At 53.6% G+C, this 26,058-nt stretch overlaps 1 long non-coding RNA gene across 2 annotated transcripts; it reads right to left on the bottom strand.

Annotated features, from left to right (window-relative positions):
- Positions 1 to 268: 268 nt before the first annotated feature.
- LOC106005176 lies at positions 269 to 11,409 on the bottom strand. 2 transcript variants are annotated; one of them, XR_006608060.1, is made up of 4 exons: positions 11,227 to 11,409; positions 5,193 to 5,954; positions 655 to 822; positions 302 to 339 (listed from the first exon to the last, which is right to left on the bottom strand). It is a non-coding gene; the product is annotated as an uncharacterized LOC106005176 (long non-coding RNA). The 2 variants fall into 2 exon arrangements; XR_006608059.1 differs by having other exon boundaries at positions 269 to 822.
- Between the last annotated feature and the right edge of the window lie 14,649 nt (positions 11,410 to 26,058).

The following is a 26,058-nucleotide window of genomic DNA, read 5'->3' as shown; positions in this document are numbered from 1 at the left end:
GATTGTTTTTCAGAGTCCACAGTCTCTCATGGTTCACCTCCCCTTCCAATTTCCCTCAACTCCCTTCTCCTCTCTAACTCCCCATGTCCTCCATGCTATTTCTTATGCTCCACAAATAAGTGAAACCATTTGGTAATTGACTCTTTCTGTTGACTTATTTCACTCGGCATAATCTCTTCCAGTCCCGTCCATGTTGCTACAAAAGTTGGGTATTCGTCCTTTCTGATGGAGGCATAATACTCCATAGTGTATATTATTTACCCCAAAGATACAGATGTCATGAAAAGAAGGGCCATCTGTACCCCAATGTTTATAGCAGCAATGGCCACGGTCGCCAAACTGTGGAAAGAACCAAGATGCCCATCAACGGATGAAAGGATAATGCACCGGCTTCTTAAAACACAGCTCTAGCTGAAACATACCCTGCCGTTTACAATTCCAAGCAGAAGAACTTTTCCAAATAAAACATCTGCATTCGGGTTAATGGCTCGTTCAGTTTTCGCCAAGAGCAAATGGGAAGAGGGTCTTAACTTTATGTTTATGTAAGGAACAAGCCTCTTGAGCAATTTCTCTTCAGAATAAAAGCACCATCTTTGTCCAGGGCAATTCACTTTTCTACCCCAGAGAGGGAGACGCGTTCTCACAGTTACTTACCAGATTCCAAAGTCAGTCTGAGGACTCTGTCCACCACCACCACCGACACACAACAGACAGGGTCACGAAGTTGTCTGACTGGTGCGGTTACAAGGGACGGACAAGACCCTGGGGCAGAGAGCACTGGCCACAGACTCACCCAGATTTGGGGCTGGAGGAATCACACACCTGAGATGGAGCGAGAGAGGAGGGAAGAGAAGCTTAGGGGAAACAGCAGAGGCTGTTCTGTCCTTAAAGAGAAAACGGGCCCAGAACATTCTAGAATTTGGAAGACATTCACCGAGGCTTGAGGAAGGAACTCAAGGATGGTTCTGGAGAGGTAATTCAGGTTCCGGCAGTGCGGTGAAGGTCAAGTTACAATGTTGGGAAAGGGGGTCCGCGAAGCATTTTAAGCAGAAGGGTGATGTAATCAGATTTGTCTATGGACAGAATAGTGATTAGAATTCATGGAGCATTCCACTCTGCACCAGGACCTGTGCTCTGCTTTTTGAACACTACCCTGTTTACCCTTGGGAACGGCCTGGCGTAAAGACAAGGAACACAGGGTCTAGAAGCACCTGTGTCTGAGGCCACGCACCTGCAAGGGAACCCCAGGCTCCTGGTTCTCCCCTAAACTCCCCTAAACTCAGACCTCAGAACTGAACCCATAGGACTTCCGTCTTCAAATCAATAATTAATAAATAAATAGGTCCTCCCTCCCCCGCAAAACACCCAATAGACAACCACTGATATTCTGACAATACTCATTTCATGGCTAATTTCTTCGGACTCAGAATGTATCACTTTTGTGCATTTGCTGAAATGGACCCCATCAAATCATAAAGAGAATTTATTCTGCAAGGAAAAAAGACTAGGATAATTAAGACACATTAGTTAGCTCAGCATGAAACAAAGAAGTCACTCAAAGAATTCACCTTTCCCTAGAAGGGAAAAGAGAAAGAGAAGGTGATCTTTTGTTTTCTCCCCTTTGCCTTTGAGACGTCAGACTCGTTTTTCACATCTTAATTTTTCTGCTGATTTCCGGCTTGTTCTTGGAGGGTGGGAGGTGGGCAGCGTTTTTGCTCAAGTGCCCTGGCCTGGAGTCTGGGAGGGGGGCCAGTGCGAGCCGTAAGACAATGAGGAATGTTCTGCGTTTTTCGGAGCCTTCAACCACAGCATGACAATGGCTCCAGCTGGGCCTCTCCGATTTACTTTCTTCTTCTGAAATGTCACGAACGCAGGCCATGATCATCTTTTTAAAAAGTAAGAAGATTTTAAGGCCACTGGAAAGCTGGGGCGGACAGCCGAGTGCAATGCTTGGAAAGACAAGAGGGGAGAGAGGATGGGGTCGGGGGGTGGGGAGCCCCTCCGACCTCACCGGCCGGCCCGGCCCTTCTGTCCTGACGACCGGAGAGCTCAGAGCTTTCACCCAGTGTTTGAGAGCCGCAAGCATGAATTTAGGACAGTAAGTGTGATTTTAACGTGAGCTGCGGTATTTTATGCTCTGCATGTGTATTTGGTTTCTGATCTTCTGTGGTGGGGGGGGGGGGGCATGCGTGTGCGTGCTCTATGGAAAGCCACCTCCAATCTTATAGCTTCTGTGGAATTAGGCAGAAGGGACACATTTTAGCCCAGAAACGCCTGCTGCCTGCTGCAGTACCACTCACGAGCCCCATTCAGGAAGCGGAAGAGGAACCACGCCCTGGACACTGAGCAAGGGTCCTTGGCCCCCAAGTAGTCCTTCCTCTGAAGATAGCAAGTGTGGGGAAGGCCCCCAGGACAGCGGCTGCCCTCTTCCTCCTAGATAACTCTTCCAAAGCAGCACCCCCCACCCCGCTGACGGCAGCAAGCCCACTTCCCTCAATAGGGGGTCTTAGAGCGTGTGGCCACCTGTGTTTTATAAAGACAGACTCGGTAACATCCCCCTGGGACTTGGACGTTCTTCCCACGGATCAGAGAGCTCTTTTCTCTTCCTGAATCTGGGCAGGACTGTGGCTATGGTGGACGGGATGGTTATGGGACTCCCTAGGCGAGGTCATGAAGATGGCAGGACTTCTGCTCAGCTCATGTTTGGGACACCCACTCTTGGAGCCCGGCCACCACGCTGTGCGGAAGCCCAAGGAGCCACATGCTGAAGCCCACCTGTAGATGCCCTGACCAACAGCCCTTGCTGGCCAACTCCACAAGACAAGTGATGAGCTTTCAGATAATTCGACCCGCCCGCTGTCACATCACCCCAGCCCTCCAGTCTCCCCAGCTGGGGCCCCAGACAACATGGGACTTTCCCACATTCCGGACCCACGGGATCTCTGGCCGTAACACCGGGGGCTTGTTGATGACTCTTTTTGGGGTGGCTTGTGATGCAATAGTAGTGACTAGAACCCAATGGAAGGAGGTGGGGGCACCAGGTTCCTCAGGATTCTGGACTGATACCACTTGATGACTTTTAACAAGTCGTTTAACCTCTGTGGGGCTCAGGGTCCTCATTTGCAAAGGGAAAAACTGTTCAAGGTTATATACACGAAACTTTTTACAGAAAAGCTTTTGATAAAATAGAAGGAAACCCTACTCAAATAGGAAGAATCATTGTTTTCAAATTTCAGAAATGCCTTCGGTGAGCCAGTGGCAAGGTCAGCAGAAATCCGGTATGGCTGTAGGGGACAATGCCAGATGGGGTCATCAGGACAGGTGTCCCTGTCCCTTCACTTTTAACTGTGACCTAAAAGACAATCATGAGAATCCAGGAAAAAAGTGAGAATATATATGGGAAGCATTTCATTGTGGAGTCGTTTTGTTAGTTAGTCGACCTAACTAGGGTCGTTTTGAACATTGAATGGTATAATGCATTGGTGCTCAGGTTGAAAATAAAAGATTTCTCTTTTATTCCCAAGTTTTCCCGTGCAGCCAGGAGTATACCCACCCCAGGAGGAGACCGGGGATTCTTCTCCAGGCAAATGCACGGGGCTGGCATTTCGTAAGAGTTCAATAAATGTGGACCATTATTTCTGGTGCCATTTGAAGTGGTCTTATTTCTGTGCAAAATATTTCTTTTCGAGGAAATCTCTCTCTTGGGGTTTTTCTGGATCACTTGCTCCCTTTCTTTCTTTCCCTCTCTCTCTCCTTCTCTCTCTCTCTCTCTCTCACTCTCCTCTGTAACTCTCTGGAGCTTTGAGTTGGTGCAACCCGCCACTGTGAGCCTCTCTCTTCAAACTCAGCACCTGTCTGTAGAGAGTCTTCTCCGAGCTCGGCACATTCCCATGTGCCGGCGCACTGAACTCCGGTGATGAGCTATGTAGTGATGGCTGCTCCCATTTTATTTTTTTATTTTTTTTTTTTCTTTTTTTAAGATTTTATTTATTTGTCAGAGAGACAGAGAGAGTACAAGCAGACAGAGAGGCAGGCAGAGGCAAAGGGAGATGCCGGCTCCCCGAGGAGCAAGGAGCCCAATGTGGGACTCGATCCCAGGACTCTGGGATCATGACCTGAGCCGAAGGCAGCCGCTTAACCGACTGAGCCACCCAGGCGTCCCAGCTGCTCCCATTTTAAAGAAGAGAATGGTGAGGCTCAGAGAGACTCGTGGTCTCATCCAGGATTTGCCATCAGAGCGGCAGAGCTTGGATGGAACCTCAGGCTTCTGACTTCCCCGGCTCCTTCCACTCCATTCCAGGATGAGGGCACAGCCCCCTCCCTTGGCTTCTCCCTCCATATTCTATTCTAGAGGCTTGAGATGATGTCATTCTGTTCTGGGTAATTTCACTTAACCCTTCAAACTCAAGTGGGGAAAGTGTCTGCGAGTTGGTTTCATGAAAGCTAGGCTCATTTTGATATAGAACCAAAATATTTTGTGTATAATGTTGACATACTGTTATCAGCAAAACCTCGTTTTTTCATTATTATTATTATTATTATTATTATTATTATTATTATAGGGACCATCTGTGTACTCAGGCCCAGCACAGAGGCAGAAATTCAAAACCAGTGTTTCATTTCCTACATTACACTCTTCCCCAAAAAAGAAAGGGACAGTGGGTACAGCAGCAGCGTTCGTGTCCTGCATGACTGAGCCGGGCATCCCAGAAAACCAGATGTTACTACATCTGTATGTTGTTGCTGTTGTTGTTGTTTTTATCTTCCTGGAAAGAGAAAGAACGAGCTCTTGGAATTCAAATTCCCATTGACTCTGAAGTGATGAGCATATTTAAAGGCAGTGTGAGGCTGTGACATTTCCCATCGCTGCACTCACGTCCGAGGATAGATCCAGAATCACGCACGATCACGGTGTACGGGATACCCATTCATCCCCAACCACGTGCTGGGGCACGGACGCCCCTGCAAGGAGCAGATTCAGGGAAGGGGCGAGGCGCGCGATACGGAGGCATCCACCCTCAGCCGCCTGCCTCTAGACGACTGCAAAAGTGCTAAAAGCCTGGGAACCCAGGGACAGAGCCGCAGCAGGAAGGAGAGCCCAGGACCAGTGCCATGTGGGGACACAGCAGCAGGAGCGTGACGTCTGGGATGGGCACGTGCAGGCTCCTGCAGGCGACGTCAGCAGCACTTACCTGCCCCTGCCCCGGAGGGACGATGGGCTGAAGAGCTGGAGAGGCTCACACGGCCAGGCTGACCGGCAGACATTGGAGGGACGCTTTGCCGGCCACCTGCCCATCAGAGAGACGTCTGCCCGTTCTGCTGACTGGCATCCGTGCTCCGTCGAGAACTCTGAACACAGGTTCCGTCCTGCGGCTCTGACCCCATTGTCTGGGGGCTGGTCCCAGGACTGGCGGCTGAGAACGCTTCCTGTCCCTCTGCTGTCCAGCTCTGTCCCTCGGTGTCTGCAGAGGATGGGGCAGGAGAGGCGTGAGAAACACGCCTGGGGTGGGAGCAAGAAAACCCCATTTTCCAGAGCTCCCGAGAGCAAGAGCGTCTTTGCTTAACATTTTTGAGCCTACCTCTGGCACTCAGAGGAAAAAGAGAATGTTGCAACTTTAGAAAGATCATTTTTCCGTTTTTTCTATCAGTTTGATGACTAGAGGCCGAGAAAAGGATACCCAGAAATTCATCCCACCTTCCCTCAAAAAAGGAATTTGGGGGCACGAGTTCCAGGGAGGAAACCAGCTGATGGATCGCGGCTCTCTCCACGGCTTCATCGGCAAGCGGAACTGTGCCCGTGAGCGTTCTCTGCCTTCAGAGCGTGTCTTGTCACCCCAGATAGGTTGGAAGCTTCCGGAAGCCCGCTGTGGTCTACTTCTTTGTGCCCCCACCGACAGGGCTTGGCCATCTGCTTGGCACCCTTCTGGAATTCCTCATTTTAGGCGACAGCAGCCCTGTGAAGTCAGTTACATAAGAGCCTCATTTTACAAATGGGAACTCTGAGCTCGGGGAGCGGCGGTCATGCAGACCAGTGCTTGTGCGTCTCGGGACCCAGCCCAGACCTGTGCCCAGACTGTGCACTGCGTTCGGATCGCAGGGCCAGGAGCACACGAGGCTGATTAATGGGGTGACATTTTCATGCCAAGGCCCTCATCGTATCATGGGCGAGTCACCTGAACTTTGGGAGGAGGATGAAAGTCAGGAGAAGCCCAAACACGTGAAGAACGGGAGTAAGGCTGGGTGCTGAGTCATTAGCTGCCCCTGGGGGCGACGAGGATGGCCTCTGCTCCTCTGTGGCCCTTCAGAGGTTGGCCAGGGCTTCATCTATCCCTCCAGCCACCCTCGGTCAGACTGTTGTCTCTTTCACAGCCTGGTCCCAGAGTGCCCACAGTTACTCTCCTGCACACGGACACCTGCAATGTCCCCAAATGCACTCTGCAATCCAGGAAGCATGGTTTTGTCCCAGGAGGGCCCCTCTGCCCCAGGGGCCCTGATAAAACTCCCTGAGCCACATGCACCAAGGAAGTTTCCAGAACTTCTCCCAGGAAAGTAAGCCTATCACAGGCCGAAGTGTCAAAAATGTCACCGCCCATACCCCTAGGCAGTCTCCCAATCTCCTTAAAGAAAATGTAAGATTTGTTTACTAAAGGAATGACTTCTACCTTTGACTTGTTTTTATTACTGACTTGAACAGGATTCCACTCATAAACCCTGGATTGAGCAGTGCTCTGCATGGGCCACAACGCAGGTGCTGCAGGCAGACAAGCCTGGCCCTCGAGAGCCCCCTGCGTCGCAGAGGATCACCGGGCAGGCATGCTGTCAGCTACTTTGCGCACAACACACCTTACGGGGCCCAAGGCTGCGGCTTCACTCATTGCATATTCATTGTCTGATAAAGGCGGTGGAACAGGAGAAAGTAGGGGACATTGCTGTCAGCGGCTCTGAGTTCAAATCCAGATTTTGCTAACTCAGAACCAGTCCCATTTTATGACCCAGGAGGTCATGGTGGTTTGCAGGATTTGTTCTTAGCATGAGACCTTTGAAGTGATGCAGGCAAGAGTGTTCACAGAAAGCAATCCAGTTTACGAAGGGCTCCTGGTAAATAACTGACAATGGCTGGACGTGCCTTTCTTTATAGCAGATTGTAGCTCAGAAGCTTCTAGAGCAACTACGGTTTCCACGGAGCTGTGAGTGAAGTCCATCCTCTGTACTAAAACAGCTGGCTAATGAAGAAGGCTATACCACAAGTGGATTTTTAACTTGGGTAAAAAAAAAATGGTCTCGGGAACCTAATCTTACCATTATGGTGGCAAAGAATGAATGGCGTGTGTGGCTGGTGGCAAGTCCAGGAAGTCACAGCTAAGTACTCGGCTGGTGTTTTCACCACTAATTCTATGGTTTTGCCAGATTTCCGATCAGTGTAGATTTTGAGTCGGCTTCTGACCCTATTTGCCTACAAGCCTTGTGATTTTTATGATGTAACTTTGAAGACCCCATGAATTCTGAGAGTTTCACATAGAATGTCACAGCAAAAATACAAGTGTGAGTGTGGGTGTTCGTGGGTATGCGCCTGTACCTAGCGTATAGGAGGTGATCTAGAAGGGGCAGCTTGTGTTACGAATTAATCTCCGCACCACATGCGGCATTCCAGTTGAGGCAGGATACTGGAAGGAGACAGGCCAGCTGGAGCCGCTGGTCTCACTGTTGGGAGAGGCACAGCTGGAGTCTAGTCGCAGCAGCTGTCAGCCCCCCTCCCTGTCCCTGCTGAGAGAGGACATGTGACTATACTCTAAGCCCATGCTCCTCAAAATGGGGCCCTGACCAGCAGTACCAGCGGCACCCGGCAATTTTTAGAAATGGCAATTCCTGGGCGCCTGGATGGCTCAATGGGTTAAGCCTCTGCCTTCAGCTCAGGTCATGATCTCAGGGTCCTGGGATCGAGTCCCGCATCGGGCTCTCTTCTCAGTGGGGAGCCTGCTTCCCTCTCTCTCTCTGCCTGCCTCTCTGCCTACTTGTGATCTCTGTCTGTTCAATGAATAAATAAAATCTTAAAAAAAGAAAGAAAAGAAATGGCAATTCTCAGTGTTGACTTGCTAAATTGGCAATTCTGGGGCTAGGACCCTCTGACTTTGAAGCAGCCCCCACGGGGTTCTGACGCACCCTTCAGTTTGAGAACGGCTGATCTCTACACAAAGCAACCCCTTCCTTTGAGAGTCGCCAAGTCTCATTCACTTGTTCATGACCTATTCACTCAGCACGTTTTTATCCAGCATCTATAATGAACTAGATACTATCATAACCACCAGGAATGAATTAAACACAGAAACTAACCCATCTTGGGAGGATTGGGAGGAAGCAGTGGTTCCGAGCCAAACTCAGGAACCAGACTGCCCGGTCTGCATCTCACTAGCTGTGGAAACTGAGCGAGGGACTTGGCATGATCACGGTGCCCATTTCAAAGATTTGGTGCAGATTAAATGTGTGTAAAGCCCAGCCTAGAACACAATGAACCAAGAGGTCAAGCTGAGTTAAATCAGGTCGCAGAACAAGATGGGACACACATCTCCGCTAAGACCTAGGAGAAAGCAGAAAAAAGGATCCAGGACACCTTCGTCGTGACATTCAGCAGAAGTCCGGCTCCTGATCCAGGTAACGTAAGAGAAGGAAGTATGAACGCTGCATCTCCAGTCCAAAGCGGACAGGTGGGAGCGAGCGCTCGGGGGCCTGGGAAGCGGCGGTGGGGGGTGAGAGTTCACAGGGAGCGAGGACCTGGCCTCTCGGTGGGAACGCGTCACTGGGAGAAGGTGCCAGAACCCAAACCATGAGCCAGAGCCCAGGGCGTGGTGAGAACCCAGGGCAAGGAGGCAAGGGGAAGTCAGGCACAGAGTTCAGAACCCTGTGGCCCGCAGGGAGGGGCTGGCTCTGCAGGCAGCCCCGTGGTGTTGGAAGCCCACCGGATGGGGGGGCACAGGAACACTGTGCCCAGGGTCACCATGGGGCTGTGCAACCAAGGCTGCGGGCCAGCTGTGGAGGGGACACGGCTCAGTGCCCCCTCCTGAACTGTAGTCCAGCTGCCTGTCCAGTCCAGCCAGTGCTGCTCCTCTGAGCCAGAGGACCTGTCTGTCCCTCTAGTCCTGGCTACCAAGGTTGTCAGTACTGTCCCCCGTGGCTGTGTGCATTCAGGAACTAGCTTTGAGCATCTGAAGACCAGGACTCTGATGAGGCCCCTGGGTGGCTCAGTCGGTTCAGCGTCCGACTCTTGATCTCAGCTCAGGTCTTGATCTCAGGGTCGTGAGTTCAAGACCCACACTGGGCTTCATGCTGGGCACAGAGCCTACTTAAAAAATAAAATAAAATAAAGACCAGCACTCTGAGTATAAAGAAACCAGCTACCCTGTGTCACCCTGCAGGTCAGAATGGACAGAATGGAAGTCCCTGGGTGGCAGGTTTGCACTCATAAAAGGAGGACATGTCCCTGAATGGAGGCTTTGCACCTGCCCTCAGCACAGATACCGTCCTGGGGCTGACTGTGCTGTGTTCCAGAAACCCTCCTGGAGACGGAAGGAAGTCTGGAAGGTGAAGAAGCTTCTCCACCCGGAACACATCAACGATCTCTACTCCCTTTCTGCTCAATGAAGGCAGCTCTGAGCCCCGCCTCTACCCATCATATCCTGTTTCTGTCACCCCAAAAACACATGGCAGTCACTGGGATGTTGAGAGACATAATTATCCCATCAATTTGTCAGTGAATTAGGAGCCAGCAATCCATTTCCTGGGCCTCCTGTTGAGTTTGAATAGAGGACAGCAGGCTCAGGCCAGGAGAAATTTGGCAGATCTTACGTGGGGCCTGTAGCTAGGCTCAACACCAACTTGGAGAGACTGAGAAAGGCAGAGGGGAATGTGTGTGCCTCCGCTCCTAGCGCTGAGCGCGGGAGGAACAGCGAGTCCCCTCAAACCCGCTCGCTGGGGCCCTGGGAGCCAGACTGAGCGGGGGAGACGAACATGAGACAGCCAGAAAGCAACGAAACTTCCCTGTGCACCCTCGTTCATGAGAGTAACCAGAGACCATAGACCAGGGACTCAGGGGGGACAGATAGCCTCAGGAGCGGACAGTCAGGGGTCCCTGTATAGTAGAGGACAGACAGCTGCCAGGGACCGCCACGGTCCCTGCATCCAAACAGGCTGGGGGAAGGTGAGGGGCAGGACCCTAAGCCCAGTCTGGGGGGGTCCCAGACAAGCTCCCAGGAGAAGGCAAAACCTCATCTGTTCTGGAGAACGAGACAGAGACAAAGAGGAAGACGTTCCAGGTCTGGAGAGGCACTCGGGGGAGTGTGGGCTGGGCCGCATGGGCTGTGGGTGGTTCGCAGGACATGGGGCCTCACCCGGTCCTGGGAAGCTGGACAGGATCAGTCTGGGAGGTGACACTACGGCACCAGAGGAAGGACGCCCCCGCACCAAGTTCCTGGCTGGAGAGCCGAGCCAAGGCCCGCGGGCCTGTGGGAGGACAGAGGCGGGGCCTCCTGCATACCCAGCTCCAGCCTCGACGGGACAGAAGGGCCACTGAACGGCTGACCTCATCCCAACTGGCAAGAAAGACACAGAAAGGAAGGAATGAAGATTCCCAGAGCCTAGAGAGATGGTGTTCCCTTATCGACGTTCACAGCAACCAGACAAAATGACTAGGGAACAACCCTCCGCTGCTAATTTTCTGATTTTAGGACATAAATCCATCTCAGATCCCAATCTCTGTGGCCCATCAGGGCAGTTTACTGAGTCTGGTGATGAGCCTCGTTGGTAGCCGGGATGTTTGCCTGGAGGGTCCCTGGTAAACAAGTGACATCTAGCCTGCCCCAAACCTCACCTACTCCAGGAAGGCACAACCAAACCGCTTGTGCCTTCAGGGCAGACTGTAAGGTTAGACCCGCAAATTTCAACCATAAGTTTCCAAGAGGACTCATCAGGTCCTGCTGCAGGCGGGCAGGGGCCCGGCTTTCTCTGAGCAAAGCCCTGAACTCACTGCACACAGCCTCGGGCAGGACTTGCCATAATTGTGCAGAAGACGAAGAGGGAGTTCACCCTCCTTCCTTCCTTCCTTCACCCAAGGGGTGACGCTGGCAGGGGGGAAGGAGCAGGAGCTCACAGGGCAAGCGTGGGGTACACAGGAAAGAAGAAGAATCAGAGACGGCTGGGTTCAAAGTCCAGCTCTCCAGCTTGTAAGCTCCTCACCTGGGGCAAGTCAGGTGACCTCTTGGCGCCTCTGTTTCCTCTTCGATCCGCTTTCACAGAACATCCAAACTCTTATCAGAAGATAAAAGCTTGGGGCGCTTGGGTGGCTCAGTCCGTGAAGCATCCGACTCTTGATCTCAGCTCAGGTCTTAATCTCAAGGTCGTTGAGTTCAAGCCCTATGACGGGCTCCCTGCTGGGTGTGGAGCCTACTTAAAACATTTTTTTTTAAAGAATAATAAAAATAAAAGCTTTGTATTACAGCAAGAAGAGAGTGTCCAAATCTGTACCATTCCCAGGATTCTAGAGCAGGACGGGCTCATGCAGAACTTCATGGAACGAAGGCACTGGGTCGGCTGGAAGGCTGTGAGCTGCATTCATAGGCCAGGGGACGTTCTTGACCAAAGACCCACGCCGGAGAGGAGTCAGCACCACAGTGCCCGAGGCCCTGCAAAGAGAAGCAAAGCCCTCTTTGCTTTGGGCGGCAGGGGGCGGGGGGGGGGGGGACCCAGGCAGAGCACGGGCTGCAGAGGACACAGCTGACCAGAGTCTTGCTAGGAGAGTCTGAGTGAGGAGATGCCCCCCTATCCCCCCCCCCGCCCCCTGCCAAGTGAGTGTGTCACACACACAGCAAGAGCGTGAGGCCGGCCCGCCTGCTCTTGCAGGGCTGCGCCAGACGGAAGGTTTCGACAGGCCTCTTCCCAAGCAGCCTGGCGTGAGGGGCTGCTCCTTACCAGTCCTCTGACCAACGGTCCTGGTCGTTACATTTTGTTAGAAAAGAAAATTCAACCGAGTAACTCCGATGACCTGATTGGCTTTATTAAGTGAGTCACAAAGCAGACGGCCTTCCCTCTCACAAGTACGAATCCAAGGTTTTTATACGAAGGAAGGTAGGGCAAGAAGTTATCAGCAAAAGAAAAGAAAGACTGATCCAGGCCAAGTCCCCTTCCCTTAAGGAGGAGGGAAGAGGATCTCACTGGGGAGTCCCCTCACCTTCCTTTGAGGCCGGGAGAGCCCATGTGACAGATTACCTCACTGGCGCCAACCAGAAAATTCCAGATGGATTGGCTTGGAATTCCAGGCCTGGAGAGGAAGACACCGCAATGAAGTCTTGCTTCGCTGTCCCGGAAGCAAGCGACTCCACGTTGGGCCTGTAGCTTTCTTCCAAAAATCTGCAGCAAGAAGAGCATTTCCTCTGGAGGTGGGCAGGTGGGCCACCGAGGGGACTCCCTCCAGCGTCTCCCTTCACCTCCAGCTCCGCCCCCCGAACCGTCTTCATGGCAGCAAAGGCCCAGAGAACGGGGGTGCGGTTGAGATCCACAGCCGGTGGGGAGACAGAATGTGAAATGCACTTAAAGCAGTTTCTAGCACACACACATGTTATGGACAAGACCATGAGGAGCCTGTTGGGGTTTTCAGAGCCACTTTGGGCAAGAAATATGGAGAATGATGTCCAAAGGCGAGGGCAGACAGAAATTCAGATGTTTCAGCCCAGTTAGCTCAATGTCCATTCTTGGCAGGAATTTGTCAACGGGGATCCGCCGGATGCAAGAGTCTGTTCGGTGACACCGTTGCCCATCCCACCTCAGAACTGTGCTATGGGCACAGTTAAGCTTATTTCACCCAAACACTTGATAAGCAAGATGAGGAAGGAGGAGTTGCGCAGTGTGCTTGCCGGTAGCCATTCGCCACGTGTGGAGCCGTCCCTCTCGAAGCCAATTTGCAGGAGAGCAAACCCACTTTAGTCGCTCTCACAGGGAGAGCTACGAGTGGGTTTTACATGGCAGCAGCTTTTGCCTCAACAGTCCAACAGAGCTGTTCAACAGCACACTGATATCCTTCAAGAGTGAGTTCCCCGTCACAAGGAGTAGTCAACTCACACGTTAACATCTGTTAGAATTGCTCGAGACGTGAGCATAGTGTTGGGGGTGTAGAGTGACAAGACCCAAACTCAAGGATCTACTTGGCTCAGTACCACCTGTGTGACCTTGGAAAACTGGCCTGAACTCGTCTAATTCTTGGCCAACTTCTATGTCAAATGAAGGTAATTTTTTTTATAAAGAGGTTGCGAGGTGCAGGAGGTTGTAAGTCATAAATTAAACGAGATCATGTCCATAAAAGCATTTTATAAACTAAAAAATGCTGTACTAATGTGTGTTATCATTAAGATTTTAGGAGCTCGGAAATAAAGGACTCTTGAGGCTAGTAGCATTTCGTACAGATGGCAGCATTTGATGCTGGCACTCCCAAACCCGGCTAGAAATAAAGCGCCGTGAAGCATGTCCCGCCAGCCCGGCACGCCGCGCACCGATGATTACTCGCATTCCTCGTTCGGTTGTAATGGTTATTTTAAAGCATCAGGGCTGGGCGGGGCTATCAGCTTACAAGTTGGCATATTTTTATTTTGACCTATTCCAAGTTTGAAAAATGATATATTGGATGCTCTCTAGGTCCAGACACAGTCCCTGAAATTCCCCCACCTAATTAAAGACGTTGACAGATGGAAATGAGTTTCATGACATTGGATCCCCAGCTCAGTGCTGGGCTTGGAGCAAGGTTGTCGGGCTGTTCCTGGGATTTCGGTGGGGAGAAGGACGCCGAGCTTTCCTCTTTCTTCGTCACTGGGGCTGCACAACTGGCCAGGGTCTGCTTCTCGGCTATGCCTTTCGGCAACCTGCCTTCATTCCCGTAGAGAGCACCAGCTGGAAAAGTCGGTTTCTGGCATCTGGAGGCGTGAATTCATTATTGTGCACTTTCTCTTTTCTGGTGTGAGTCAGTTCTGTGAGAATTTGTTGAGCAACTACTCTGTCAGGGTCTCTTGGGAATCAGACTTGAGCCCAGCCCTGTCCCAACACAGCACGCTCCAGCCCTAAAAGCCACCACCAGCCCATCACTGCTGTCCATTCCTTCCGGTTCTAGCACTTCACCCGGGGACACCGTGCGGGAATCAGGCCTGAGGACACAGGTGAATTTTCCCCCAGTGACCCAGTCTGTTGCTCCCTCAAGCCTTAGGGATCCCCACCAAAAAAGGACAGCCCAATTGAGCAACTCCTAAGGACGCTTCCAGTGCTCCAAGATATTGCAGATCTGTTGCTGAAGAATTAATTCCTAAAATATCATCATACTATATGGCAAAGAAGCTCCATTTGGGGTTCTGTCCCTTAACTCGCTGAACATCCTTGGGCAAGCACTTGATCCCCCAATTTTCTACTGGAAAATCTTTGCCTCCTAGAATCAATCTAAGTTCTAGAGAAAAATACATATGCCAGGCCCGTAAAAGCCTGACTTGCGCCTAGTAGGGGCTCAATACCCATTTGTTACCTCCTTCTCCCTACATCTCTACTAAGAGATGGACAACATCTCTCTCTTTTTTTTAAGAACGTAAAGACTCCTTTATCTGGAGGACTGACAGGTGATTTACAGGAACGAGGGGAGCTGGACACAAGGTGGCAGAGTGGGAGACGCCGTGGTTCCGGGTGCCTCCGCCTGGTGGGGGAGATGCCAAGGCCACCATCCCTTGCCTTGGAGGGTCCCTCCGGCCCCATACTCCATGTGAGTCCCTGGGGAGCCATTTCCAGTGGCTGCGAGGGAAACCAGACGCCCCTCTTCTGAGCCCCGGGAGCAGGGGGTGCCCTGCCCGGGCTCCTGATAGTCCGGCCACCCACTCCCAAGCCGGGCTGGTTCCGGACGTGGCATTTCATGGCGCGACATTCACAAGGCTCGGCAGCTCCGACGCAGTAACTCTTCCTCCGTCTTCCCGCCGAAGCCATTGCCGTGCATGCATAAAACTGACTGTTGGAAAAGTTTTAGCGCCGTTCTCTGCTCCTTTCCCACCGCGCAAGCATTCCTCCAGATCCCGGCGCGGTTGCCCAGATGGTCTGTGAGAAGAAAAGCAACAGCAACTCCTCACCGGGCGCGTCTTGGTGCCAAGACACACAGAAGGTTTATGTTTCACAATGGAAAGGTAAGCATCTCGAACGAGGCAGAACCCAGGGTAATAAAAGCTCCTTTTATCCCATATTCTCTTTCACAGTGGTGGGTTTTATTCGGAATTTCACTAGACGCTTGACGAGCATAAAAAGCAAGCATTTCCTGCCTAAAAAATTGTTGCCTTCTGAGTTCTTTTTGTTCCCTTGAACAGAGCCAGCCTAGGTGAGAGAAGGTTGCTTCCCACGCTGCTGGGGCGGGGGGGGGGGGGTTGCAGGGCTGCCAGGAAAGACAGCACTGTTTGAGTAGGGCCCAGACGTCCCCAGGAGGTGGGGGGGGGGTGGGACTCCTCCCCCAGGCAAGTGGCGGGTCCCCAGGCACAGGGTGTGAGCTGGTTTTGCAAAGCTTGTTTCTGTTTTTCTCTGGGCGTCTGCGGGCAAAGCCAGGTGGCCCAGAAGTGCATAGACCACTGCAGCCGTCTTTCTCCACATGGGCTCCGCACTGAGCACAAACTCTCCGGGCATCCCTGGGGCTCCCAGGTCTTCAGTCAGCCCCTTGTGTCTCCCTCAGAAAAGTTCTTACTCAGCGTCTCTTCACCTTTCTGGATTTTTGAGAATCCAGAAAAAGCCATGGGCATCCTTCCTCCTCTCTCCCACACACGTGTGCCCACACACTGTACAATGTACGTGATTTCAGGGATTCCCGGGGTCCCCCTGAAGCCCCTCCATGCCACCCACGGGGCAGTGGATCTCCCGGTTAAGAGCTTTGCTCTGATTTGTGCCCTACCTGCGCTCATCTCCATGTCTCCCACCACCATTAACCCAAGACCAGAGGGATAACGGGAGATGGGTTCCAAGTCCAGGTTAGCAGGGACACGAGGTCCCACCTGATGACCTGCTTCACCCAGCGCTGAGAACGATACTGCCCCGAGCAGAGGGTTGAGCAACGGTGCGGCTTCAACAGAAGCCTCTTTCTTGACCCTGGGAAGCAGACAAGGCCTCACCCACAGATCTGGGGGCCGCACCCCCTGGCTCCAAGCATCTTCCCAGCATGCCCCCCGCCCATGGACCTCTGCTTGCCGAACTGCCTTGTCACCACCCAGAGTGCCCCTCATCATAGTCTTAATATACCGACCAGGCACCCAGTTGAGCAGACCATGAAACGGAGGTATTTTTTCCATCGGAAGCGAAACATCTAAGTATTCCCCAGAAAGCTTCATGAAGCCCAGTTTGTGACGCTAGAGATGACAGCTGGTCTGCAGGCGCCACTTGCAGAAGCCACGCCGGTCATGAGAAGGGCAGGAGGGGCGGGGCTGAGGACTGGATCGGAAACAGCAGGGATCGGGGCAGAACTCGGCAGTTTCCTCCCCACCTTTGGGGCTTACGCACAGGGTGACCCTGTCCTCACCTCCGTTTTCTGATCGGGAAGTGAGGATAAATGGATTTACCTTGCCCTGCTGTTTTGCCGGCCCCAGGCTGGGAGTGGTCCTGGGACCTGCACAGGATGACAGGAGGGGCGGGAGTAACGCTGCTTGAGTCCAGAGCTCTGACCTCTCTGCACCCCAGGCAGTCGGACCCGCACCCACAAACGGCCAAGAGACCCCGGGGACCTTGCTGCTCCCCACCTTTCCCAGGTCATCCTGCAGGTTGATTCCGAGGACCCCGATTTCTGGGGACAGAACATCTCCAAGCTTCTTCCAGGACCAAGAGTGCTGACCTTACCCAGCAATTACCCTCTCCCGGGCAGCTCTCCCGGCCCCGGCAATCGCAGCCCCACAGTTGACAGACAGCAGAAGCTAATAAGCTGGGGGGGCCGGGAAGAGCGCGGCTGCGGATCCCGTTGCCATGGCAACTCCTGCAGGTGTTCCTGCAAGGAACGACAAGGCCAAGGGGTTCGGGTTGCTTTCCTCTCCCTTTCCGAAAGTCTAAAAGTAAGAGAGGTCACCGGGTGACAGGGGCCTCCTCGTGCTCGCAGCAGACACAATGGCCCTCGCCTGGGGTCGCACAGCTAGGAAAGGGCACGGGGAGGACGACTTCTCGGCTTCCCGCATCCGCCTTCCCGCTGCGCCAGGCTGCAAAGCTCCGGGCTTGGGGAAATCGCGTCTCTGCCGTGCGGACCTCCCACCCTCCCTCTCTGGGCCCGCAGATGCCCCTTCCCTATTGCCGTCCTAAGGAAATTTCAAGTAGGGCCACCACCAGCCCCCAGCCCCTCTCCTGCCTCACCGCTGCTCTGACCCCAGCAGAGACCGTTCCCGGGATCTACCTGCTGGTGGAAGGGGGCACAGAAGCCCCCCCTTCCTCTGGGTGGCCCAGCCATGAAGATGAAGCCCAGCCAGGGCTCCAGGGGCCAGCGAGCCCTGCCGTGTGGAAAAGGAGCAGACGGTTCAGCAGGCAGGGAAACTCACGATGGTCGGTGAAGAGTAAGAGCGACTCTTGTCGGTGTCTGAGCTCCTAGATCCAGTGTTCCCTGAGGTCCGCCGCCTCCCGACCCTTCTGCGGCTGGTGATGAGAGTAAAGAATCACTCCCCCGGCCCCACTGCTCTGAGCTGTGCTCCGTTAAGAGCATCCACATTTCTCCCTCCCCCCATGCCCTCTACGGCAGGGGCGACCTCCACTTGGAGCAACGGCTGTCACTGTAACCCATCTGCCAGGAGACCTTCGTCTCCTGCTCTTGGGACCTGAAGACCTTCCCTGCTCCCAGAAGAGGCTCAGAAGGGGCATCAGGCACAAGGAAGGAGGAAACCAGGCTGGGGGATGACTTTCCACATCCCACAAACAATACCGGTGACATGACCACATCACGACCTCTGGAGAAGGAGGAGTTAGATTTAGGCGTAGCGGGTGTACTCACAGCAGGTGACTCAACCTCCCGTGCCTCAGTTCCCTCACCTGTAACAACCCCTTCCTCCCAGAGCTGTAGGAACGGGAGATGACGTGTCGAGTTCCAGCAAAGGGGAGCTCTGGCAGGCTGTACGCACTTACTACACTCAACAAGGGATAACCAAGCAGGGGGAGCCTCTCCCCGGACTCCACCCAGGCAAGACCATCCACCTGCTGCAGACGTAGAGGACGAGCAGCTAGATACAGCAGATGGGGCGTAGCAAACACTGACTCTCCACCCCGCATCCTCCAGAACCTCGCTGGGCCCTTGAAAGGGGAGACAAGCACAACGCTGGAGGTGAAGAGGCCGCTCGCAGAGGTGGGGAGGCGCTCTCAGACAGTGGGGGAAATGCCAGAAACTAGAAGGGAAAGACAGATGTCCACGAAGTCACAGACACAACTCTGAAACAACTCCAACAAAGCAATCGCGAGATGTCGGAAATGAATAGGAACGCGAAAGTGATCATCGAAACTTGGAGGACGTGACCTTTCAACCGCCCAAAACACCCTGCCACACTTCAGTTTGCCCAATCAAAGAAGAGGAGGAGGGAGTCCTAACCCACAAAATTAGAAGTGATCAATTGTAGGCAATAAAAAATACAGCCATGAAGAGGAATTCATTTTATAAACTTTATGCTCTGATCTTTAATCTCAAGAAATGGAGGGCTTCTGAGGAAAATACTAATTACTTCCCAACTGAGTCAAGGAGTAGACAGCCTGACCAGACAGATTACCATAAGACAAACCTGAAAATGCCAGAATTAACTCCATAAAAGATACTAGGTCTAAATGGTTTCAAGTTAGTTCTTTCAAACTTTCAAGATATGGTTAATAATTGTGCAAGGTCAGTGATTTTAAAGCATTAAAAGTACTTCTCGGTTTATTTATTTTTTTTTAAGATTTTTTTTTTTTTAAATTTATTTGTCAGCGAGAGAGCACACAGGCAGGCAGAGAGGCAGAGGGAGAAGCAGGCTCCCTGACATGCAGGGAGCCCTATGTGGGCCTCGATCCCAGGATATGGGGATCATGACCTGAGCCGAAGGCAGCCGCTTAACCAACTGAGCCCCCCAGGCGTCCCAGTACTTCTCAGTTTAAAGAGCTGGATTTAGTTCATCTAAAACCTCAGACCTTTGATACAGAGGGTATGTATGTGCACAAACATTACAAGCCAGTCTCATTCATTATGAAAACTAAAGTAAGACTTTCATCTCAAATACTGTGGTTGCATCCAGGCGTAGAGCAAACAAATGATTCACAATCATCCCCTAGATCTTATGGGAGAAAGGCAAAGAATTTAAAAAGAGGCAAGTAAAAGACGCTTTTATATTAGGAGAATTATTAATACAGTTCTTTAATTTGGATCAAAGAAGAGAATTATTAAGATCATTCCATGTTGAAATTGTATATTGTATAAATCCAGTATAACACCATTTCTGATTTGAAAACAAGACCAAAACCCACCTTTCATGTTTTAAAAGGATTTTTCTAGAAGCGGTTCTTTTTTACCGTGAGAGAGGTTGACCCTGGGGTCTAGGTTCCCGCCCCGCCCCCTCTCTCCCTCCTCTGCCCCTGCCGCTGGGCATGGGTCTGCAGGTCAGAGGCCACCTTTTCAAGGGAGGCTTTAAGACCCACGTCTGCAACCTGTAGGCTTGTGCTCCCGGGATCCATCCACGGCGGGGACTCCCCCGCTGAGGCTCTGCCCGTGCACCAGTGAGCTCTCCTCCTGGGGTTAATCCGTGATCGCCTGGGGTGTACGCCAGCCAGAGCCCAGGATGCTTCCCCCCTACAGACATGGGCCACAGACCGACCTTACAGTCTCGAATAGAAGATCGTGAACAAGATGTTAGGACACTGACCGCTCACGGCGCATTCCTCCCTGCCGACTCTCCGGCGGGCTCGCTGGGCTCACCGTCCGCACCGACACACAGCGGGAGAGGGCTCGGCCAGAACAAGGAGGGACGATCTGAAATGTGCTACCTCGCGGAGGAGCCCTGAGGATATCACGCTGAGCGAAGGCCGCCGGTCGCTAAGAGGTAAATCTGTATGAAGCTGCTCCCACGGAGTTCCTAGAATAATCCGGTCTACGAGACAGAAAGGGAATGGTGGCTGTCGGCTGGGGCCAGGGCGAAGGCGACTTGTTTCATGGAAACGGAATGTCAGTTTTGCAAAAGGAGAACATTCCGGAGATTGGTTGCACAATAACGTGACTATATTTGACGTTACTGAACTGTACACTTGGAGATGGTTAAGACGGTAAACTTTAGGGTATGTGTTTTGTTTTTTTACCAAATCTAGGCACACACACTGCTTCTGCTACTCAGGACATGGGGCTCAGTAGGAGTCTGCGCCTCCCAGAACACTGGGTTCATCTTTGTTCCACCCCCCCCCCCAGCTCTGTGATTTGGGGCTACTGTTTGGGCGTGAGGCTCACCACTCTCTAGAATGGATTTCAGAATGATGATGTCCAGCATCTTTGCTGTGAAGACGTTTGCAGGCACGTTACAGAAAAAACAGTCACCAACACAGACCACCGAGTGAAAGGCTTTGATGACTGTGCTCAGGAGCTTGGCTTGCGGAGCCTGGGGACTGGGGGCTGAAGACAAGACCGGCTCTTGGCTTTTAGGGAGCGGGCTCTGGTGGTTGTTGCGGGGGGCCCTGGAGTAGAGAGAGAGGAGGGCAGGGCTCTGGGTAGGTTAGCCTGGGGCCCAGGTGGGCAGAGCCCCCGCACCTGCTGCAGCTGACAGCCACGTAAGGGAGCCCTCGGGAAGTCGTAAGGGAGCACACAGGCACCTGACCCCCCACATGCGGACAAGGATGTGGGAGGCCAGCAGGGCTCAGCGGCGCTCCCTCGAGCCTCACCACGGGGGACGCCGGACACAGAGATGCTCAGCATCCCTGGGGAATGCCCCAGCGGGCTCAGGAGGCGCCTGCCCGGGACCAACAGTGGGATTTGCAAACGGCTGCCACTGCAGCTCCGGGGACAAGCCGCTGTGTGAGACACCCCCTGGGAGAGCCCAGACCACCTGTCAAGGGCCCTGAGCAAGGGGTCTGGGCAGGGGGGTGGCTGGGAGGCAGCACTGGAGGACCCCCCCGGGGATCCCTCCCCTCCACAAGGCTGATTTCCTGCTCCCCCACAAAGAAACCAGTCGTATCCCATCTACTCTGAGGTCCTTTCTACCAACTGTGTGGGGGTCCCCCGGAACGAGGCCTTTTCTCTAAATCCTTCTCTCGGGCCGGAGGAGAAAAGCTTCCACTTTGCTAAGAAGTGAACACGAGCGGGCTCAGAGAACTTGCCTGCTGCCCAACGGGTCAGGTCATCCCTTCCACACAAGGAAACCCTCTGGCTGCGGTCGCCCCCCGAATCAGAGCGCGTGGCCACTGATACGACCGTGACCCGCAGGGCCCGGGAAGCCGGAATTCTCACACCAGCGCTGGGCTTCGGGATCAGACCGGGGCGGGAGGGGGGCGGCGCGGTGCTCCCAACCCTCCCTGACAGGGCAACCCCTCCCACTGCACTTCTGGAACATCCCCAGGGGACAGCATCTACTTGCTTGGCGGGGCAGGTCAGGGCCGAGCGCTAAGGCATAGCAGAGACCCGGCACCCACACAGGTGCTCGCTGAGTTGCTCCTGGTGTTACTTTATTGCTTGTAGTAGCAAAGAGCAACGCTCCTGTAGCGAAAACGAAGGAGTCGTCAAGAATGGGCTACAGGCAAGTTCATCAAAGGACGGGAGAGGCCTTGTCCGGCTCCAGGGAAGAAGCCATGAACAGCAGGGCTCACCCGAAGAAGGGAGGCGGGGGAAACGGCATCGGAGGGCGAGTGCCAGGAGCCATAGGCAGCACCGAAGATGCAGCATTGGGGGACTTGATGGGCCCCGAAGAGGCAGTCCATCTCTTTTCTAAGAGAAAGGGGCGATTTGTGCTGAGCTTCTGTCCCTGGGACAGGGCGGCCTCACCCCTGCGCCTGGGCCACCCGCTGCGGGAGCCTGAGGGGCGACAGATCTGTGTGGCTCATCCCCAGCCCCGTGCCTCAGACTCCGGGACGCCCCGGTCACAGTCCTGCTTTGTAGACAAAGTGGCCACCTCGCTCCCCCCAGAATCACAGCACTGCGAGCCTCCGACAGCTCTGCCTTCAGCCCAGCTCAGGCCTGGTGGGGGTCTATGACCCTCGAGGTGCCCAAGAGCAGCACAGGAACTCAGGGAGGGCCCTGGGGGTCTCAGAGACCCCTCCCTGCCCCCGCCTGTGCAGGTGGTCCACTCTGACCCCCAGCCTCCTCCCTCATACGCTCTGCGGGAGCCGGGCTCCGCGTGGCTGAGGCCTGTGGCTCTTCAGGACCCGAATTCCATCAGGTGAAGGGACTGCCTCCAGCTCAGTGAAAACGCCGATCCAGGCCCTTCCCACTGGCGGGTGAGGCCTGCCACTAGATCACTTCCTTCCACGGCCATCTGTCACACCCCCTATGGCTTCCCTTGCTGCCCGACTGCTGTGGAGGCCTTGGTCTCTGAGGTCGGCCCCTTGTGCCCTGAGGCCCCCTTCCAGAGCTCCCACGGGCGAGGAGAGACTCACACTCTGACCAGTCTGCTGTGCTCCCAGCTGGCTCCCAGCCCGAGCGGGCTCCCCACGTCACAGCTCCGGGACTGGCAGCAGCAGCGTCAGGCTCCAGCACCATCGGGACCACAGTGGTTAGTGGGGAGAGAGCGCACAGCACGCCTGCTCATACAAGACTCTCCCTTTCCTTCTTTTCAAGCCCGACACCCAGGAGTGTTTTCCTATTTTCTCATTTTCTAAGCCATTTCCAGTTGAAAATGACTTTAAATTTACTAAGAAGAGAGACAGCATCCCAACTGTGGGCGCTCACTGAGAGCACAGAGCTGCTGCGTTCCTAGCGAACCCGAGCAAGGGGCAGCAGCCTCTCCCCGACGACAGGGCAGAGCTGCGCCGGACGCCCTCCAGCTGCGTTTACTGTGCTGAGTTTTCGTTCCCAAAATACAACACCCAGTTTGCAAGGGGAAGCTTAGCATTGCACAGGCAGGGCCCTTCAGACCCCAAGCCAGCGGACTCGGGAGCCACCACGCCAGATCTAAATTTAGCCGCAGGTTAAGTAAGGGAGAGGACTTTTCACTCCTTTGGTGAATCTCTCCCGTTTACAGGCGGCTCCTGCTCACCCGGGCACGTGAGGGCCTGCGGACGGGTAGGCCGTGGCCAGCCCTCCCAAACCCTCCAGTACCGGTCCACCCTTCCAGAGTGGGGCTGACAGACAGACAGGCCGGGTTAGATCCTGTCACATTCCTCGTCTGCTTCTGAGTGAAAGGCAAGTGGCCGCAGACATGGCCACTGAAAGACGAGGAGCCAGTGACATCAGTCCGGTTCCCCGGCTGGCTGTGGTTTACCATACTCTAGCCATCACCCCTAGATCATTCTCACTGGTCGGGGTTGAGGGGTGGGGGGCACTCAGCATCATTAGGTTTTAAATTTTCTTCAGGTGATTCTAATAGGCAGCACGATCATTAACCACGGGTCCTGACGACCTTCCAAACGGATATTAGCACTTCGGGTGCTTGACTCGTCCTCCATTTAGCAAGCTCGGTATGCTAGCTAGATGCCGTAATTGTCTACAGAGAACATTCACGGGGGTCAAAGCCATGTGCACATTTTGGGAGACGTGGAATGCCAGGGAAGGTTTGAGCGAAGGCTCCCGGGTACTGTGCGGGAAGCGGGGGCATCTGGACATTTCGGTGTCCGAGCGCTTGATCAGGCCGGGATATCAGCGGGCAGCTGGAAAGACTCCAAGAACATTCTAGAGCCCCTTTGCCATATTATCAGCTCATGAATGGAAAAGAAAAGACGGAAAATAGAGCGTGGTGCTATTCAGACGTCCGCCAGGGACTTCACCCGGGTCCCTTGGCACCGGCAAGGGGGCCACGAGAACAGAAATGCACACAGCGCGCGGCCAAGCTCTGAACTGGACCGCTTCCCCCTGCCTCGCGGTTCTGTTACCTCCTGCTTTGTGTCGGACGAGCTACACCATCTCGCTGCTCCTCGTTGCCTTATAAGGTTATCAATGATGACATGAGTTAACGCATTCCAAGCGTGGGGTCAGTGTTTGGGGTGGGGAATTCCCTCAGCTGACACATGGCCCAGCCCCGAGGAGGGACAGGAGTCCCAGGGTGGACGGGTGGGGGAGGGGGATCCAGCAGGGCCCAGACCACGCCGGGCAGCAGTGACGATGCGGCGTGACCCGGCTGAACTGCAAACATCTGGAAGGCGGTCTTGGCCCTCCCTGTGCATAAGAACACGAGGCTCCAGAGTTGAGGTGAGCTGCCGTCAGATCTAAGAGGCCCACCGTGCCCAGCCTTGGGTCTGCTGTCCAGGCAAGCCAAGCTAGGAGGTTGGAGAGCTAGGGCAGCCCTTTCTTATTCTGCTCGGTGTTCAAAGAGACAGGTTTGAGATCATTGTTAGGAGCTTTTTCGAGTAAGAAAGACATCAGATTATCTCATTTCTTTAACATTTATGTTAAAGACATTCTAAATGCCAACACAAAGACCAACTCGATCTCGAGTATTTCTGCATTTTGTATAAATCGAGTGCATTCCTTCGTTTTCTTTTTTCCTCTACAGAAACTGCTCAAACTTTGCAAATTTTGATTTCTGGTGAGGACATGGTTCCGATCAGAGCAACGTAGTTTATATGAAGGACTCTCTTCCATAGAAGCACTGCACAGCGGAGACCCACAACTCACCGCTGGCCTTGAGCAAGTCACTTCGACCCTCTGGCCCTCGGTTTATTTATCTAGAGAGTCACGGTGTTATACTGGTTGTCTAGGGCCTATAATTCTGCAGTTTGAAGAAAAACATTTCTGGATGGATCCCATTAAAATGGACTATGTTATCTCAGAATACTGCTCACTGCATGCTTTCGGTCACCTGAAATGATGGAAGGGAGCTGTAAGGTTAGAGAAGACCCAAGTGACCAGTAGGCCTGGGAGTGGCTCGATCAGTGCCATCTGGTACAGCTGGTGCCCACAGAGTCCCAGGAAGGCCTTTCTGGCCTTTTAGTTCTCTCCACGCAGGTGTTACCTGACTGGGAGGAAAAATATTGACCCCCTTCCTCTAAAAACGTTTTGGAGGCTTGTGTAAGCTATTCCCAAATTCTAGGCGCTACCAAAGGTTTGCACAAGGAACTCATCCAGGAGTAGACAATGGGTCAGAAGGCAGATGCTGAGCAATGAAGCCGATAAATCTGGTCCAAAGATGAAGAAAACTTTATTTATTTATTTATTTAGTTAGTTAGTTCAGGCACTCTGTAGCTCCACCCAGAGGAGTAGAAAGGAGGCAAAGCCAGTGATGAAGACGATGGCATGGACTCTGAGGTAAAGCAATGTTATTTGTAGAGGGTGGGCCCGCCAGCTGCCGCCCAGACCGCTGCTGCAGCTTGAATCTGGTGAGGCTCTCACGAGAGCGAAGCCCAGAACTTCCATTCTGAGCCTCCAGCTTCAGTCACCCACGTCCGCCGTGGGAGCAACTGCCAGTGAGTCACGCACCGCAGTCCTTCTGCCCCCACGCAGGGACACTCCTTCCATGTGACACCCCCCCAGAGCGTAAGAGCCCACAGAGGTAATGTTAGCCCCGGTTATCCAGATTCCAGATGCGCATCTTTGCCAACCTTAGTATGTGGCGTTGGTACGTGCGGGGACCCCAATTCAGTAGGCGCCGCAGGTGCTCCCAGGGATCCGGCTGCAACCCTGGTGAGCGGGGGGGACACAACACTTCTCGGCCCGCACGATGCATCTCACAGAGCCTCACATAACAACTGTGACACAAACAGTGCAACCCTCATTTCCCACTGACTGACGACGGTTCAGAGCGCCGGAGTCCCCGGACCCGAACTGCGTCCCTAACCCGACAAGGTCCTCCTCCGTCCGAGGACATCCGCCCCGGCCGCTGCCCGCTCCACACACTCTCTCCCCTTCAAAGGCAGCCCCGGCCACCAGCACATCCGAAACGTCCCGATTCCCTGGTTCTACCAGAA

Source organism: Mustela putorius, unplaced genomic scaffold, assembly GCF_011764305.1.
Source record: "Mustela putorius furo isolate JIRA1106 unplaced genomic scaffold, ASM1176430v1.1 tig00000813_pilon_pilon_pilon, whole genome shotgun sequence".
Taxonomy (NCBI): Eukaryota; Metazoa; Chordata; class Mammalia; order Carnivora; family Mustelidae; genus Mustela; species Mustela putorius.
The sequence above is the reverse complement of the archived record's forward strand: the minus strand, read 5'-3'. Positions and strand labels throughout refer to the sequence as shown.